Genomic DNA, 17,396 nt, shown 5'->3' with positions numbered 1-17,396 from the left:
TCCTGACTGTTCTAAAATGAACTGGAGAGCTGTCCGTCGACACGGGAGTACTACCAGTAGAAGGAGACACGCCCCTGACGAAAATACAAGGGGGGAGGCAGCAACAGCCGAATCCCCAGGACTCCACCAGACAGCTCACACCGTTGCTATATTACAGAAACGAACTAGATCGGTAACTGTAAAAAAATAAAACAAATAATATTAGTACACATTCATTCCCCCGGGAAGGCTCCGAAGAGTAATCCCAAGGGAAAGGAACAAGAATAACAGGCACGTGCCCTCACAACCACTTACACTCGCGGAAGGAGAGCTGTAACCAAAACAGAATTATAACAATTATAATTATGTAACTATGTAATTCAAAAATGAATGAACACTAAGAAAGAACGAAAACCCCGAAAGGAATCGTTCTACAAGCTGAAAAACAAAAAACAACTACAATTAGATTCATAACTAATTGATACAAACGTACGGCGTAGCAACCCCCCACACGGAAATGAAGCTAGGCTACAAGGGCGTAGTAACACGTAGTAAAAGGGTGAACGACCTCAAGAGAGAGAGAGAGAGAGAAAGACATAAGTCAAACTCGATCGCCACCCATAAAATACGCCGTGGTGGCCTAACTGCCGAGGCCTCCACGTAGGTATCGTACACTACACACACACATCTGAAAAGGAAACTTACTTATTTCTATACTCAAATATATATACAAACATGAAAACATGTTTACATATATATTGAGTAAATGAAAAGTAAGCGATTAAGTAAAGACAAAACAGACAATGGCTGCCAGGCGAGGACCAAGACAGAGACGTCTGTCACAGTCCGAGCCAAAAGTTAAAGTGAGTATTCACCTGTGTGTGAGGGGGAGGAGGGGTAGCTAGCTACCACTCCCCTACCCCCCCGCTAACTAGCGCGGGGGTAATACACCCTCGTTAAATTCTAATGGCTCGCCATTTAAGTTACGCTAAAAGTAATACCCTTTGTAAATAGCGTGGTTTGTATTTCGGTTACGGAACAAATATATTTTAGTGAAGGTTCATTAGCAATTGCAATAGTGGGATTAGGATCTACCACTACAGGTGAAGGAATAGGATTAATGACAAGGGAGGAGGAAATATCTCTAGAAGAGCGAGAAGAACTACGCCTCAATCTATCCCTTTTAAGTTTACGCCTGTATTTATCAAAATCAATCCATTCATGCTCTGACAGCAAAACACATTCGTCACAGCGATCACCTAAATCACACTCTTTACCCCTACAAGCAACACAGAGAGAATGGGGGTCAAGAGAGGCTTTAGCCATACAGGTCTTACACCCACTAGTCACACATAACCTAAAAGTTATAGGGGCGTGTCCATTTTGAAAAATTTAAAAGAATTCAGACAAGCAAAGATTGAAAATCATCTATTCCAAATAAAATCAAGAAATATCCAAAGCGAGATCAAAAACAAGCGGGAGTCAATAACCAAAGATTTGTACTTCACCAAAAAAACGATCAGTAATGACGGAGTAGAATTCACGTGTCGCCGCTAGCGACGGCAGGGAATATATGAGGGTCACTGGAATGGTTCCCAGGTACCTCGCTAGGGTGCAGGGGTGGTACACCTGGCTATCCAACTGGCGGTTGGCGCGAGTTTCGAATTTTCTGCCATTGACGTCAGGGACGTAAGCTATATATATATAACTACCGGGTAAGTCTTGTGTTTAAAAATTGAGATAGTATGTCTGTACCTGTTGCGGCCTAAGAAAAAACTGGCTACTTTGAGACAGGCGAGTAGGCAGGCTTCCCCATTGCACCACCCGTCGTTATTCAACTACTTAGTTAAGAATTCAATGGCTGTTCCAGCCTATTTTAAGAGCATGAAAGATTTGCATATGCAAAGGAACAAGCATGTACAGTACTAGGATACTATCAAAAAGTCATATTGTATTCTGATACTTACAGGATTATAAATGGGTCCTGCCATTCCAAAACTATAACAGAAGTGTTCAACTACACAAAAGTATATACAGTACAACAGATCTGAAAAGAGAAAATTCAATTATAAATGACTAATCATTGTTAATAATGAGGTAACAAAACCAATGCTTTAAAATCTATTTATTTTTGAGAAAGAATCTAATTGTCACCAAAATAACATGCAATTCCTCAAACCTGAAAGAAAAAAATATTCAATAAAATGATATTTTAATTATAAAATAAATTTTTGAATATACTTACCCGGTGAATATATAATAGCTGCAACTCTGCGGCTCGACAGAAAACACACTCAAAAAACTCGCGAGCGATCGCTATGAAGGTTGCGGGTGTGCCCACCAGCGCCAACTGTCGGCCAGATACCACTCTTGCATGTAAACAAACCCTTCAATTCTTCTCATCCCGCTGCGTCTCTATTGGGGAGGAAGGGAGGGTCTTTAATTTATATATTCACCGGGTAAGTATATTCAAAAATTTATTTTATTAAAATATCGTTTTTAAATATTTAACTTAGCCGGTGAATATATAATAGCTGATTCACACCCAAGGCGGTGGGTAGAGACCAGAGTTAATTAAGTTTACAGCGTATAAGCTAAGAGTTTTTTTTGACAGTTATCAATATAACAAAACCAAAATATATAGGTACCTGGTAAGGAAGTTGACTTAGACGATTACTCTGCCTTGTAAGTCTGTCTTCCTCACGGAGCCCAGCGATCCTCTTAGGATGCTGAAAGACTCCCATGAGCTGAAGTATCAAGGGCTGCAACCCATACAACAGGACCTCATCAAACCCCTAATCTGGGTGCTCTCAAGAAATGACTTTGACCACCCGCCAAATCAACCAGGATGCGAAAGGCTTCTTAGCCTTCCGTACAACCCATAAAACAATATTAAAAACATTTCAAGAGACAGATTAAAAAGGATATTGGAATTAGGGAAGTGTAATGGTAGAACCCTCACCCACTACTGCACTCGCTGCTACGAATGGACCCAGTGTGTAGCAGTCCTCGTAAAGAGTCTGGACATCTTTCAAGTAAAATGACGCGAAAACTGACTTGCTTCTCCAAAAGGTCGCGTCCATGATACTTTGCAGAGATCTATTTTGCTTGAAGGCCACGGAGGTTGCTATAGCTCTAATCTCGTGCGTCTTAACCTTAAGCAAAGATCGGTCTTCCTCACTCAAGTGGGAATGGGCTTCTCGTATTAAAAATCTGATAAAATATGACAAAGCATTCTTTGACATAGGTAAGGATGGTTTCTTAACCGAACACCATAACGCTTCAGATTTACCTCGTAAAGGCTTAGTACGAGCTAAATAGAACTTAAGAGCTCTAACGGGACATAATACTCTCTCTAGTACGTTGCCTACGATCTCTGATAAGCTAGGAATATCAAAAGATTTAGGCCAAGGACGAGAAGGCAGTTCATTCTTGGCCAGGACACCAAGTTGAAGAGAACAAGTAGCTTTTTCTGTCGAAAAACCGATGTTCTCGCTGAAGGCATGAAGCTCACCGACTCTTTTAGCCGAGGCCAAGCACACCAGGAAAAGAGTCTTAAGAGTGAGATCCTTCAGGGAGGCTGAATGTAAAGGCTCAAACCTGTCTGACATGAGGAACCTTAGGACCACATCTAAGTTCCATCCAGGAGTAGCCAAACGACGTTCCTTAGAAGTCTCAAAAGACTTAAGGAGATCTTGTAGATCTTTATCGTTGGAAAGATCTAAGCCTCTATGTCGGAAGACCGAAGCCAACATGCTCCTGTAGCCCTTGATCGTGGAAGCTGAAAGGGAGCGAACCTTTCTCAGGTATAAGAGAAAATCAGCGATTTGGGCTACAGAGGTACTGGACGAGGATACAGATACTGACTTGCACCAGTCTCGGAAGATTTCCCACTTCGATTGGTATACTCTAATGGTAGAAGCTCTCCTCGCTCTTGCAATCGCACTGGCTGCCTCCTTCGAAAAGCCTCTAGCTCTAGAGAGTCTTTCGATAGTCTGAAGGCAGTCAGACGAAGAGCGTGGAGGCCTTGGTGTACCTTTTTTACGTGGGGCTGACGTAACAGGTCTACTCTTAGAGGAAGACTTCTTGGAAGTACCTCGGTGAACCATTCTCTCGCGGGCCAGAGGGGAGCAACTAACGTCAACCTTGTCCCTTCGTGAGAGGCGAACTTCTGCAGTACCTTGTTGACAATCTTGAATGGTGGGAATGCATATAGGTCTAGATGAGACCAATCTAGAAGAAAAGCGTCTATATGTATTGCTGCTGGGTCTGGGACTGAAGAGCAATAGATTGGAAGCCTCTTGGTCATCGAGGTTGCAAAGAGGTCTATGGTGGGTTGACCCCAAGTCGTGCAAAGCCTCTTGCACACGTCCTTGTGGAGGGTCCATTCTGTAGGAATTACCTGACCCTTCCGACTGAGGCAATCTGCTAAGACGTTCAAGTCGCCCTGGATAAACCTCGTTACCAGGGAGATGCCTCGATCTCTTGACCAAATGAGCAGGTCCCTTGCGATCTCGTACAGTGTCAGGGAGTGGGTGCCTCCTTGCTTGGAAATGTATGCCAAGGCTGTGGTATTGTCCGAGTTGATCTCCACCACTTTGTTTCGAAGGAGACTCTCGAAGTTCATCAAGGCCAGGTGGACTGCCAAAAGCTCCTTGCCGTTGATGTGCATGCTCCTCTGACTTGAGGTCCACAGACCTGAGCATTCCCGACCGTCCAGGGTCGCACCCCAACCCAAATCCGATGCGTCTGAGAATAGAACGTGGTTTGGTTTCTGAACTGCTAGGGGAAGTCCCTCTCTTAGACTGATATTGTCTTTCCACCAATTCAGGCATGCCTTTACTGTTTCGGAAATCGGGATTGAGACCGCCTCTAGCGTCTCGTCCTTTTTCCAGTGAAAAGCTAGATGGAACTGGAGAGGTCGAAGGTGTAGCCTTCCTAGCGAGACAAACTGCTCCAGGGATGATAGAGTTCCTACTAGACTCATCCAATTCCTGACTGAGCAACGTTCTCTCTTTAACATCCGTTGGATTACGAGCAGGGCTTGATCTATTCGGGGGGCAGACAGAAAAGCCCGAAAAACTGGACTGCGAATCTCCATCCCTAAATACAGTATAGTTTGGGATGGAATCAGCTGGGACTTTTCCATGTTGACCAAAAGTCCCAACTCCTTGGTCAGATCCAATGTCCAATGAAGATCCTTCAGACAGCGATGACTGGAAGAGGCTCTGAGAAGCCAGTCGTCCAAGTAAAGGGAGGCTCGGATTCCCGATAAATGGAGGAATTTTGCCACATTCCTCATAAGCCTCGTAAACACGAGAGGAGCAGGACTTAGGCCAAAGCACAGGGCCCGAAACTGGTACACCACATTGTCGAAAACAAATCTCAGAAAAGGTTGGGAATCTGAGTGAATGGGGATGTGGAAGTATGCGTCTCTTAGGTCGAGAGAGACCATCCAGTCTCCCTTTCTGACCGCTGCTAAGACTGATTTCGTGGTCTCCATGGTAAACTTTGTCTTCGTGACAAAAACGTTCAGAGCACTGACGTCTAGCACCGGTCTCCAACCTCCTGTCTTCTTCGGTACTAGGAAGAGGCGGTTGTAAAACCCCGGTGATTGAAGGTCCGAGACTTTCACCACCGCTCCCTTCTCTAGCAAAAGAGACACTTCTAGTTTCAGGGCTTGTCTCTTTGATTCCTCTCGGTAATTGGGAGAGAGATCGATGGGGGAAGTCGCTAGAGGAGGTTTGTGTACAAATGGAATTTTGTACCCCTCTCTGAGCAACCTCACAGACTGTTGGTCTGCGCCTCTCTTCTCCCAGGCTCGCCAGAAGTTCTTGAGTCTGGCACCTACTGCTGTCTGAAGCTGCAGGCAGTCAGACTCTGCCATGTGAGGACTTGGCTCCTTTCCTCTTTCCTCTCTTTCCCTCGGCACGAGTACTTCCCCTGCTGGGAGCTCTGCCACGAAAGGGCGGAATAAACCTGGACGCCGGAGTGTCTATCCTTGGTCTTGCAGAAAAGGAAGTCGAAGGAGTCCCTTTGCGAGCAGAGGACGCTACCAAGTCATGGGTGTCCTTCTGCACGAGTGACAAAGCTATGTCCTTAACCAAAAGTTCAGGGAACAAAAACTTCGATAAGGGAGCAAAGAGTAGCTCAGATCTTTGACAGGGAGTAACTCCTGCCGACAGAAAAGTGCAAAGAGACTCTCGCTTCTTAAGGACTCCTGAAGTAAAAGAGGAGGAGAGCTCATTGGATCCATCGCGGATGGCTTTATCCATGCAGGACATAATGAGTAAGGAGACATCTCTATCAGCCGATGAGATTTTCCTACTTAAGGCTCCCAAACACCAGTCAAGGAAGTTGAAAACTTCAAAAGCTCTAAAAATGCCTTTCAGCAGATGGTCAAGGTCCGAGGATGACCAACTAATCTTCGAGCGTCTCATGGCTAGGCGGCGGGGAGCGTCTACAAGGCTTGAGAAGTCGCCCTGGGCAGAGGCAGGGACTCCCAAGCCGAGAACTTCTCCCGTGGCATACCAGACGCTCGATCTAGACGAGAGTTTAGATGGGGGGAAGGCAAAGGCCGTCTTCCCCAAACTCCTCTTGGTTTCCAACCAATCGCCTAAAAGCCGTAAAGCTCTCTTGGACGAGCGAGAGAGTACAAGTTTTGTAAAGGCTGGCATGTCAGCAGGTACGCCTAAAACAAACTCAGACGGCGGCGAACGAGGAGCAACAGAGACGAAGTGTTCGGGAAACAACTCTTTAAAAATTAACATGACTTTCTTAAAGTCCATAGATGGCGGAACTGTTCTTGGTTCATCATTATCTGAAGGATGATCTTCAGGCAGAGGGTCAGCAACGTCCTCATCCGAAGGTTCCTCATCTGACAACTGATGAGAAACAAGCAAAGGGGTTGGCAATGCTTGACACACAGCGTCCACCCGCACTGGTGCATAAGTGGGACCAGGACGCAGCGTCCTGTAACTGCTTGACAGTCTGGGAACTGTCAACAACAACAGGTGCGTGAGGACGCACAGCGTCCACCCGAGACTGCTTAGACCGCCTAGTCTGAGCAGTCAAAACAACTCTAGACTGCGGATGTTGACGCTCAGCGTCAAAACAAGTCAACTCCGATGGTTGGCGAACGTCCTGAACGTCAACAGGCGCATCAGCAAGTTGCCTAACGTCCAAATGCGGCTGAAAATCCACACGAGACCGCATCGAGTGTGGTTCTAAACCAACTGCTTGACGTGACTTGGCTACACCAGCGTTAACAGGACGCACAAATGAACGTTTGGGTGGCTGAAGGCCAGGATCTCGATGAGATAAACGGCTAGGCTCAACGGAAACCTTATCGGCATTGTAGTCTTCCATAAGGGAGGAAAGCTTAGACTGCATGTCCTGCAGTATACTGTAACCCATTTTGGGTCCACGGGAATGGGTGCGGTAACCGACGGGGTTAGCGTCTGAGACGGCACAACTTTGCCTTGCTTAGGCGGCGAGCAGTCATCCGATGACTGCAACGGGTCCGAACTGTCCCAATGACTACATCCAGGACGTTGGACCTGTCCTGAAGGGACAGACTTCCGTTTAAGAGGCCTTGAAACCTTGCTCCACGGTTTCTTGCGTGAAAAGCCTTCGGAAGACGAGGAGAAAATAGGCTCTCTCGTCTTATGGTAGGGGCGATCTTGGTGAGATACGCCTGATACCATACAGGGAACGTCTGTTCGCTGATCAAGGCCTCTCGAACCCATAAGTCGTACGACATTACTTCTCCCCTGGGCTTGGGAGCTTGCAAGAGGTCCCGGACTAGGTGAACGACAGGCACGAACAGACGAACCCTCGGTCGCAACACTGTTCACAACACTTTGCGCACTAATCACTTTCCCACTTTCCGCCGTGGCACTATGACACTTAAGTTCCTTCACGTCAGCCATGAGTTGATTACGATCAGTTGCTAACGCTTCAACTCTTTCCCCCAAGGCATGAATAGCACGTAACATGTCTTGCATAGATGGTTCCTGAGTGCTAGAAGGGGGGTTAGGAACAACCACTACAGGGGAAGGATTAGGTTCAGGGGCATGTGGAGAGGAAAAATCTACAGACCTAGATGAACTCCTCCTTACCCTATCTCTCTCTAGCCTACGTGCATATTTATCGTATTCGAGCCAATCGAATTCCGAAAGGCCCACGCATTCCTCACACCGATCTCCCAATTGACAGGTTTTACCCCGACAATTGGAACAAACAGTATGTGGGTCGAGAGAAGCCTTTGGAAGACTCCTATTACAGTCCCTAGCATTACACTTCCGAAATCTAGGTACTTGAGAAGGGTCAGCCATTTTGAATTAGTCAAAGAAAATTCCAAAAACAATCCAAGTCATCAACAAATAATCTGATTCAATAAAGAGTTCAAGAGTTTATGTTGAGGAAAAAACACCTGCACTGCGAAAGCTCAAACCAAAATGAAGTACTTCACCAAATATGTTGAGAAAACTCCAGGTTCTACAGCGAGTATGAATACGTCTTGTCGTCAACGTCAACAGAGAAGAATTGAAGGGTTTGTTTACATGCAAGAGTGGTATCTGGCCGACAGTTGGCGATGGTGGGCACACCCGCAACCTTCATAGCGATCGCTCGCGAGTTTTTTGAGTGTGTTTTCTGTCGAGCCACAGAGTTGCAGCTATTATATATTCACCGGCTAAGTTAAATATTTAAAACATAACTACTTTACTTGTTTCATATCATAAATTTTTTAATCAATTTTTCTAAACCATACAAACATGACAAATTTGGAAGTAATTTGCATTTTTCATAACGTACAAACTTTTAGCTATTCAATAGGGATTATTTTTAATGCAAGGTGGCACCCACCCAACCACTAGTTAGTGGGAGGATGGAGGGGGTATCCGGGTAACCATCACTCACTCAAATATCAGTGATATTTCACCACTTTTGATTGCAGGCAGGGCTTATGGGGGACAGGTGATGGTGGGACAATTTGATTAAATAGTTAAAGTTTGTACTTAAGGAAAATCACAAATTACAGTACTTCCAAATTTGTCATTTGCTCCAACACTAAAAAACCTAACGCTATTTAATAGGGATGACTCGCCCATTAGGGAGGCTGTAGTCCGACCTCTGGCTTGGTCATTGAACTAAGTTTTACCTGTACAGGGGTAGACCGTAACTGGGAAAAACCTAACGCTATTTAATAGGGATGACTCACCCATTAGGGAGGCTGTAGTCCGACCTCTGGCTTGGTCATTGACCTAAGTTTTACCTGTACAGGGGTAGACCGTAACAGGGAAAAACCTTGACACCTCAATATTAGGAGAGATTGAGAAATGTGCCCATAGCAGCCTGAGCAACCTGTGTGATTGTGAGGAACTAGCAATGTGAAGGTCTAGGTAAGAATATTCTAAGGGGTATCAGGGATAAGTACAAGTATGAAGGCTATACTAAGTTACACATGGGAAATGGTTCTTATCTGCAGATAGGTGAGGCCAGGAAAGGACTGCCATGACACCTTCTTGGAGGAGCCTGCCGTCCTACTTGTCGAGGGTTTGCTGGTCTGCAGCTGCTTCTTGGGAGGTGGAAAGGCCTTCCCATAGGACTTGTTGGTCAATGCCCATGGTGCTGTTCCCCAAGAGAGGGGAAGATGAAGGAAAAGAAAAGAGCCAGTCATTCTTTACATTAATACAGACTACTCCTGGGTAACCAATGCCCTCAACCATCTACAGTACTACTCATCTATCAAAGAGCCTGAGGTATTCTTAAAGCCCCTGTTGTGCAACCACCACAGGACCAATGGAAAACGTATCCATGTTCCCGTGGGTCACGTCTTGCAGGTATTGGTGGTGAGGGTTGTCTGACGCTCCCAAACGCCTGCTTGTAACATCTGTACCCCTGAGGAGTTGCATTTAAACACCAGGAACGTGCTTATACCCCTGACGTCATGAGCTCTAGGTCGTCGAGTGGGAGGAGTTTCAGTATTCAGTGCATGGTCGATGACCTTGCGAATCCAGGCGGAAATGGTATTCGTTGTAACCCTCCTCTTGACCCTCCTTATGCTAACAAAAAGTGCTGGCACACGGGGACGAGCTGCTGCAGTGCGTTCAAGATAATATCTCAAACTCCTCACTGGGCACAGAAACAGTTGATCTGGGTCATCGGTTACAGAACGAAGACTCGATCCAAAAAGCTCTGAACCTCGAATCGTGACCAATGGATTTCGAGTCTTGGCAATAAACTCGAGGACAAAGCCGAGTGTCACTTTCCCCCATCCCCTTGAATGACGGATGTCATAGGATAGACCACGGAGTTCACTAACTCTCTTTGCCAAAGCTAAGGCGAGTAGAAACACAGTCTTCAAAGTGAGATGGCGATCTGTTGCTTGGCGTAATGGTTCGTATGGAGGGCCCTTAAAGTACCGAAGGACTCGAACCACATTCCAAGGAGGAGGTCTAACTTCCGACTGGGGGTAAGTGATCTCATAGCTATGTATGAGGAAAGATAACGCCAATGAAAAGGAAAGATTGACCCCTTTCAGTCCAAAGGCCATGCTTAAGGCTGAGCAATAGCCTTTCACTTCAGAGACCAAGAGGAGCTTTTCCTCCCGAAGGTAAACAAGGAGCTCCGCTATTATAGGAATAGTGCCATCGAGGGAAGATACCCCCATTCCACGACAGCAACCACGGAAGACTGTGTACTTTGCCTGGTATACTGATGCAGAGGATATTCAGAGGTATCCACACATCCTCCTAATAACTCGTTGCAAAAAGCCTCCCCGAGAGAGGAGATGCTGGATAGTCTCCAGGCGTGAAGACATAGGGAAGCTATGGCTTTGTGAAAGATATTCACGTGTGGTTGTCCAAGTAGATCGGGATGTGGAGAGAGTTCCCACGGTAGCTCTATCAGGAGCTGCAGAAGGTCCGGAAACCATTCCACGAGATGCTATAGCGAAGCTATGAGCATCATGTAAAGGTTGTTGGGTGCTCTGGTTTTGTTGAGCATCCTTCTCATCAGACAAAATAGGGGAAAGGCATACACCAATGTTGTCACACCGTTGTTAGAATGCATCTTTTCAGAGAACCTGAGGGTTCGGGACTAGGGAGCAATACAGCGGGATCCTAAAGTTCAGATATGTCAAGAACAGATCCACAGTCGGGGAACCCCACAAAGTAAGGACTTTGTTGGCTATCCAATGATTCAAAGACCATTCAAAGCCCACTATCTGAGTAGCTCTGCTCAGATTGTCTGCGAGCACATTCCTCTTACCCAGAATGAAGCCTGCGTATAGGGACACCAAATGTTCTTCTGTCCATCATAGATCCTCTACCACCAGATGGCATGAGGGCTGCGAAAAAATACCCCCTTGCTTGTTTACGTATGCCACTACAGTGGTGTTGTCGTTCATCAACGCCACAGAGTGACCTTCCAGGAACAGTTGAAACTGTTAAAGAGCTAAGAAGGCTTCTCTCATCTCTAGGAGATTTATGTTCTGGTACCTTTCAGACTCGGACCAGAGCCCGGAGGCCATGTGGTGCAGGAAGTGAGGCCCCCACCGTTCTTTTGATATGTCTGTATAGAGCATTAATTCCGGGGGAGAGACGAGAAGGTCTATCTCTATGTGGAGGTTCTCCTCTGTCGCCCACCACAAAAGATCTGCCCTCTGTTCCAGTCCCATGGGAACAAGAGTATCCTGGGTGCCGGAGTGCTGGTTCCACCTAGATTTCAGTTGCCACTGAAGAGATCAGACCCGAAGGCAACCATTGGGAACTACACAAACCAGGGAGGCTGGAAGTTCTTCTCATCTGAGGAGGGGCTTGCCACCTAGCTCAGCCTGTGTACTCTGTCATCTGATATAAAGACTTTCTGAAGACTGTTGTCCCTTATCATAACAAGGTAAACCCATCTGTGAGAGGGGTGCCGTGACAGCTTCTCAAGATTTATCAAGATCCCCACATCCTGACAAAACTCGAGTAGCCCATCTCGGTGTTAAAAAAGGGTTACCACTGAGTCTGCCAGAATCAGCCAATCGTCGCAGTAACAAAGAAGGCAAATGACGATTCTGTGACCCCATGATGAAACTAGGGCGAACACTGTCATGAATACCTGGGGTTCTATTGAAAAGCTGAAGCACAGCACCTTGAACTCGTATTGTTTTCCTTCGTGTATGATCCAGGGATAGTTCTTTGAAGACGGATGGACTCGGACCTGGAAGTATGCATCCTTCAGATCCAGGGTGCACATGAAGTCCTGAGGCCTTACAGCCTGAATGACTGTGTTTGCCATCTCCATCTTAAACGGAGTTTGGAAACTTTTTCAAGGCCAAGAGATCTATGACTGGTCTCCAGCCTCCAGACGCCTTTCTGACATGAAAGTTGACTGAAGAAATCTGGGGACCCGTCGCTGACCTCTTGGAGAAGCTCCCTTCTCCAACATGGTCTGGATTCCAGTCCGAATGGCGAGCTCCGTTGCAGATCCCTTCGCATAGGAGCCTGAAGGAACTGGATCCCGAGTCAGTGGAGGGGGAGATTGTGTGAACGGGATGCGATAGCCTACACAAATCACAGAGATTACCCAGGGATCTGCCCTGTGCTGCATCCACCTCAGCCAGAGGCGTTGCAGGCATTCCCACCGGTGGCCCGGTGAGGAGATTGCACCCAGTTGCAGGAGCAACCTCTACCACTTCCCTTACGCATGGGAGATAGACGAGGCAATCAGCAAGATGGAGAACGACAAGCTGGAGAGCATAGCAGGGTAGAGTGATGGTGATCAGAGCGATGAGGTGGGGAGTGATGCACCAAAGCGCATTGAGTCGGCAATAGACAAGATGGAGATGACAACCTACATGCAGGAGATCGTAGCGGTGAAGATCTACATGCAGGAAAACGCTGAACAGAAGATCGTCATCTGGTGGGAGGTCGTCTGGAGTGACGAGACAGGGAATGATGCATGAGAAGGTCTCGTCCTGACGAATGACAAACGAAAGCCGAGTGAGCAGCAGACGAACAACAATCAGCTGAATAACGACGGTCAAAAGAGTATCAATCCCGCACCAGTGAGTGACGATCACCAGCCGGCAACTAAATATCACAAAAAGACAGACTATTACAAGCAGGAGAATGACGAGCAGAATGTTGAGCTCGCGAATTGGAACGCTGCCTGAAGGACGAACGCAGAGGGCTACGATCTCGAGAATTCAGGTATTTTGTACTTAGAATTGAAATCAACCCATCTTCACCATCGTAGCTAATTGGTAGTTTGTTACTTGGCATTCAATTAATGATAAATTTTGCACATTTTTACATGTTTTTCATATTCAAATAAGCCATATATATTTTTGATACATTAATGTCTGGATTCTCTTAACGACCTCGGGATCAGAGCCCAAGGCGAAATCACACAAAGACAAGAGCTTGGCTCCGGCCGGGAATCGAACCCTGGTCAAAAATATATATGGCTTATTTGAATATGAAAAACACGTAAAAATGTGCAAAATTTATCATTAATTGAATGCCAAGTAACAAACTACCAATTAGCTACGATGGTGAAGATGGGTTGATTTCAATTCTAAGTACAAAACACCTGAATTCGACAGATATAAGTACAGAAGAATTGTCATTGACTTTTATCTTTCTTCGTGGCCAAGTGGCTTAGTCACTATCTATACAAGCTTGCCGACCAGGGTTCGATTCCCGGCCGGAGCCAAGCTCTTGTCTTTGTGTGATTTCGCCTGGGGCTCTGATCCCAAGGTCGTTAAGAGAATCCAGACATTAATGTATCAAAAATATATATGGTGCAAGAGTTACGCGGGCGCTAGCAGAAGGCAGAGAGTACAGTAGAACATCAGGTATCAACACGGAGATGGCGCGCAACTCAAAATCCACCTCTCTAATTCGCTGGCCATCTCGGCTCCAGAATCTCACAAGCTGATTGGCCAAGCCGCCGAGATGCTTCACCCAGCATCTCTCCCTGCCGTGTGCCCCGCGAAGGGAGACCACATTCATTGTTCTCTCTCGCTTCGCTTGTGTTGGTTAGTCTTGCCGCGTGGAACTCTTAGCTGTAAAATAGTGCTTGTGACACCCTTGAAAATGGCTCCTAAACGTCCTCTACCCTCTACATCCTCTAGTGAAGTGGTTACTGAGCCGAGAGGTGTGTGAGCGGGGTAGCCAGTCTACCCCCCCCACCCGCTAACTAGTGGATGGGGTAGTTATCCCTCACTAAAATTATCATGGCTCGTCTTTCAGCTACGCCGAAAGTACAGTATACCTATAAATAGTGGAGGGTTTGTATCTACGCCGGGACAAATAAAGCTTTTACATATACTGTAATAAACAAAAATGCTTTAATATACCATCATTAACACAATTGAAATTACCAAAAGGTTAGAGAAAGATAGATTGCAGACAACGTAACCACAACTTTTGTTTACATTTTGTCAGCTGGACTCGTATAGTTAAAAGTTGATTTCAATGTTGATATGGAATTTTTCCTAAATAAGCTATTTATTATGAAATTATGTTAATAAAATGTAAGGTAAATATAGTTTGGTTACATTTATTATCAGGCGATGTACTTAGGGCTACTAATACACTTGAAAAGACATTAGATTTGATGTTTTGTGGTGCTTGACTCGCAAACTTTGAACAGTACTTTATTTTATGTACAGTATATAATTTATATTATCAATATTAATTTACATGATTCTTTAATGTTCTAATGATAACATATGCATTCATAGGGTTAATATACTTATTGTTATTATATATACATGTACATGTACACAAAAAAATGTACGTATTCCAGAAATAGGGAGGGAACCTACTTCGCGGTTTTTCACCTATCGCTTTCGGTTCTGGTCCCCATTAACCGCGATAGGTGAGAGATTACTATATATATATATATATATATATATATATATATATATATATATATATATATATATATATATATATATATAATGTTTTATTAATCTAGAATAATTCTTTCAGGATGGAATCCATAAAATTTACCATTAACCCTTTTACCCCCAGGCTATTTGGAACTTTCCAACCTTTAACCCCCAGGGGTTATTTTTTTTTCAAGCACATTTTGCAGTATATTCTTTTTAAATTGTTCTAACAGCCTTAATTTTTGTCATAGAGAGGTCAGGTTGGTCTCTTTCTCTTGGAAAATGCCTGAAATATCTCAAAAAATTATCGAAAATATGAAAAAAAAATTTTTATAGCATTTTTTTGCAAGGACGTACCGGTACGTCCATGGGGGTAAAGGGATGGCTTTTGTGAAACATATCAGTACGTCCTTTGGGGGTAAAAGGGTTAAAAATGAAGAAAATAAGCGTTCCATCTTTAGACTTACAAGCAGATAAATTCAAGTTTCCATGTACAGAAAGCATACCAATAACGCCTTGTATTTAAGACCACATATTCTATATAAACAAATCTTTCAAGCCTTTCCTTTCAATCATTATTCATTTATAATTCTAATGTCAAATACCAATAACTCTTTGTATCGAAGACCATATAAAATTCTATATAAATAAGTCTTTAAGTCTTTCCTTGAAATCATTATTTTTTTTTCAATTAACATGTTTTTTCCCCATTTGTATGGGCTAAGCACAGTTGCCTTCTTTTTTAAGGCAAATTTCTCCCGAGCTCCTTTTATTCCTCCCGGGCCACTTTAATTTCCTCTTGGGCATTTTTACATTCCTGGGAACTCCCGGGCGCTCCCGGACACTTTTTAGTAGGACCGACCGACCTCGTCACGAGTGAAGCTGGTTTGAAATCAAACACTGATAGGGTTGAGACTTAGTCTTAGGGTAAACTTAGATTAGGTTAGGTGGGAAACCTTAGGTTAGGTCGTGTTCATGCCGTTTCCTTTTTAAAGTGTTGGCTTTCAGTCTTAACTTTTGAAAATTGACACAAGGTCTGTCCAAAGGAACAAGATCAAACGTTTGCAATGGAAATAAAGGTTACATATTCATTCAAATCACACCAATTTGGGTATGAATGTATTTTCAGTCTCACATCCGGATAAGGTCTAAACTTTTCGAAGCCTAACCTAAATTTCGACAGACCTAAATTAAGACCATCAATTCAGGCGAATGTCTATGTAAAATGCGGGTAAATCACTATGAAATCAAACAATGAAATCTAATAGAGAAAATGAAGTCTTAGGTCTACAGCCGTGTCGTCGACGAGAAAGTTTACCAACACCCGAAATTCGCTCTCCTTACACATATATCTTGATTAACAGTACCAATAAGAGATGACAATTAATTCTATGCCATCTAAGCTGATCATTTAAAGTAACTACAAATTAATTAGAGTATTTAGCATGCAAATAAAGCATTACCGTAATGGGTCACTGATACTACGTGTTGACAATCTTGTTTACTATAATGTCAATGAGATTGAGAGTCACGGCAGGGTTGCCATTCGTACGATAATTATCGTACATGTACGATTATTTTAGGTCCAGTACGATGTACGATACATACCTTAGGTATATACATATGTGTTTAATTAAACAATTATACTAAAATATTTTGAAATAAGTCGATCATGTAACTCCCTAATCATTATTTTGAAACTGTGTACGATAATTTTGGTTGAAAAACGACAATTTTAAGGCTCATGTACGATAATCCAGTCGAAATAATCTGGCAACCCTGAGTCACGGTCACTCGCAAGAGACCTCTGCCAGATGGTTCAACAACTCACAGAAGTAACGGAAAACAGACAGCTAAACTTGTTTACTATAATGTCAATGAGATTGAGAGTCACTACTCACTCGTAAGAGACCTCTGCCAGATGGTTCAACAACTCACAGAAGTAACGGAAAACAGACAGCTAAACTTGTTTACTATAATGTCAATGAGATTGAGAGTCACTACTCACTCGTAAGAGACCTCTGCCAGATGGTTCAACAACTCAACAGAAGCAACGGAAAACGGACAGCTAAACCTGTTTACTATAATGTCAATGAGATTGAGAGTCATGGTCACTCGTAAGAGACCTCTGCCAGATGGTTCAACAACTCACAGAAGTAACGGAAAACAGACAGCTAAACCTGTTTACTATAATGTCAATGAGATTGAGAGTCATGGTCACTCGTAAGAGACCTCTGCCAGATGGTTCAACAACTCACAGAAGTAACGGAAAACAGACAGCTAAACCTGTTTACTATAATGTCAATGAGATTGAGAGTCATGGTCACTCGTAAGAGACCTCTGCCAGATGGTTCAACAACTCACAGAAGTAACGGAAAACAGACAGCTAAACCTGTTTACTATAATGTCAATGAGATTGAGAGTCATGGTCACTCGTAAGAGACCTCTGCCAGATGGTTCAACAACTCACAGAAGTAACGGAAAACAGACAGCTAAACCTGTTTACTATAATGTCAATGAGATT

General features: G+C 44.3%; 1 protein-coding gene across 2 annotated transcripts in view; it reads right to left on the bottom strand.

Moving 5' to 3' along the window:
* Positions 1-16,392, bottom strand: part of LOC137653404 (galectin-8-like) — a 402,287-nt gene extending 385,895 nt beyond the window's left edge. For both annotated transcript variants that reach the window (XM_068386760.1, XM_068386761.1), the window contains exon 1: positions 16,336-16,392. The gene's annotated coding sequence lies outside the window, so the exon portion shown is untranslated. The remainder of the gene's footprint in view (positions 1-16,335) is intronic.
* Positions 16,393-17,396: the final 1,004 nt, after the last annotated feature.

Source organism: Palaemon carinicauda, chromosome 14 (assembly GCF_036898095.1).
Source record: "Palaemon carinicauda isolate YSFRI2023 chromosome 14, ASM3689809v2, whole genome shotgun sequence".
Lineage (NCBI taxonomy): Eukaryota > Metazoa > Arthropoda > Malacostraca > Decapoda > Palaemonidae > Palaemon > Palaemon carinicauda.
Note: the sequence above shows the minus strand (reverse complement) of the source record. Positions and strands in the feature narration are given on the sequence as shown.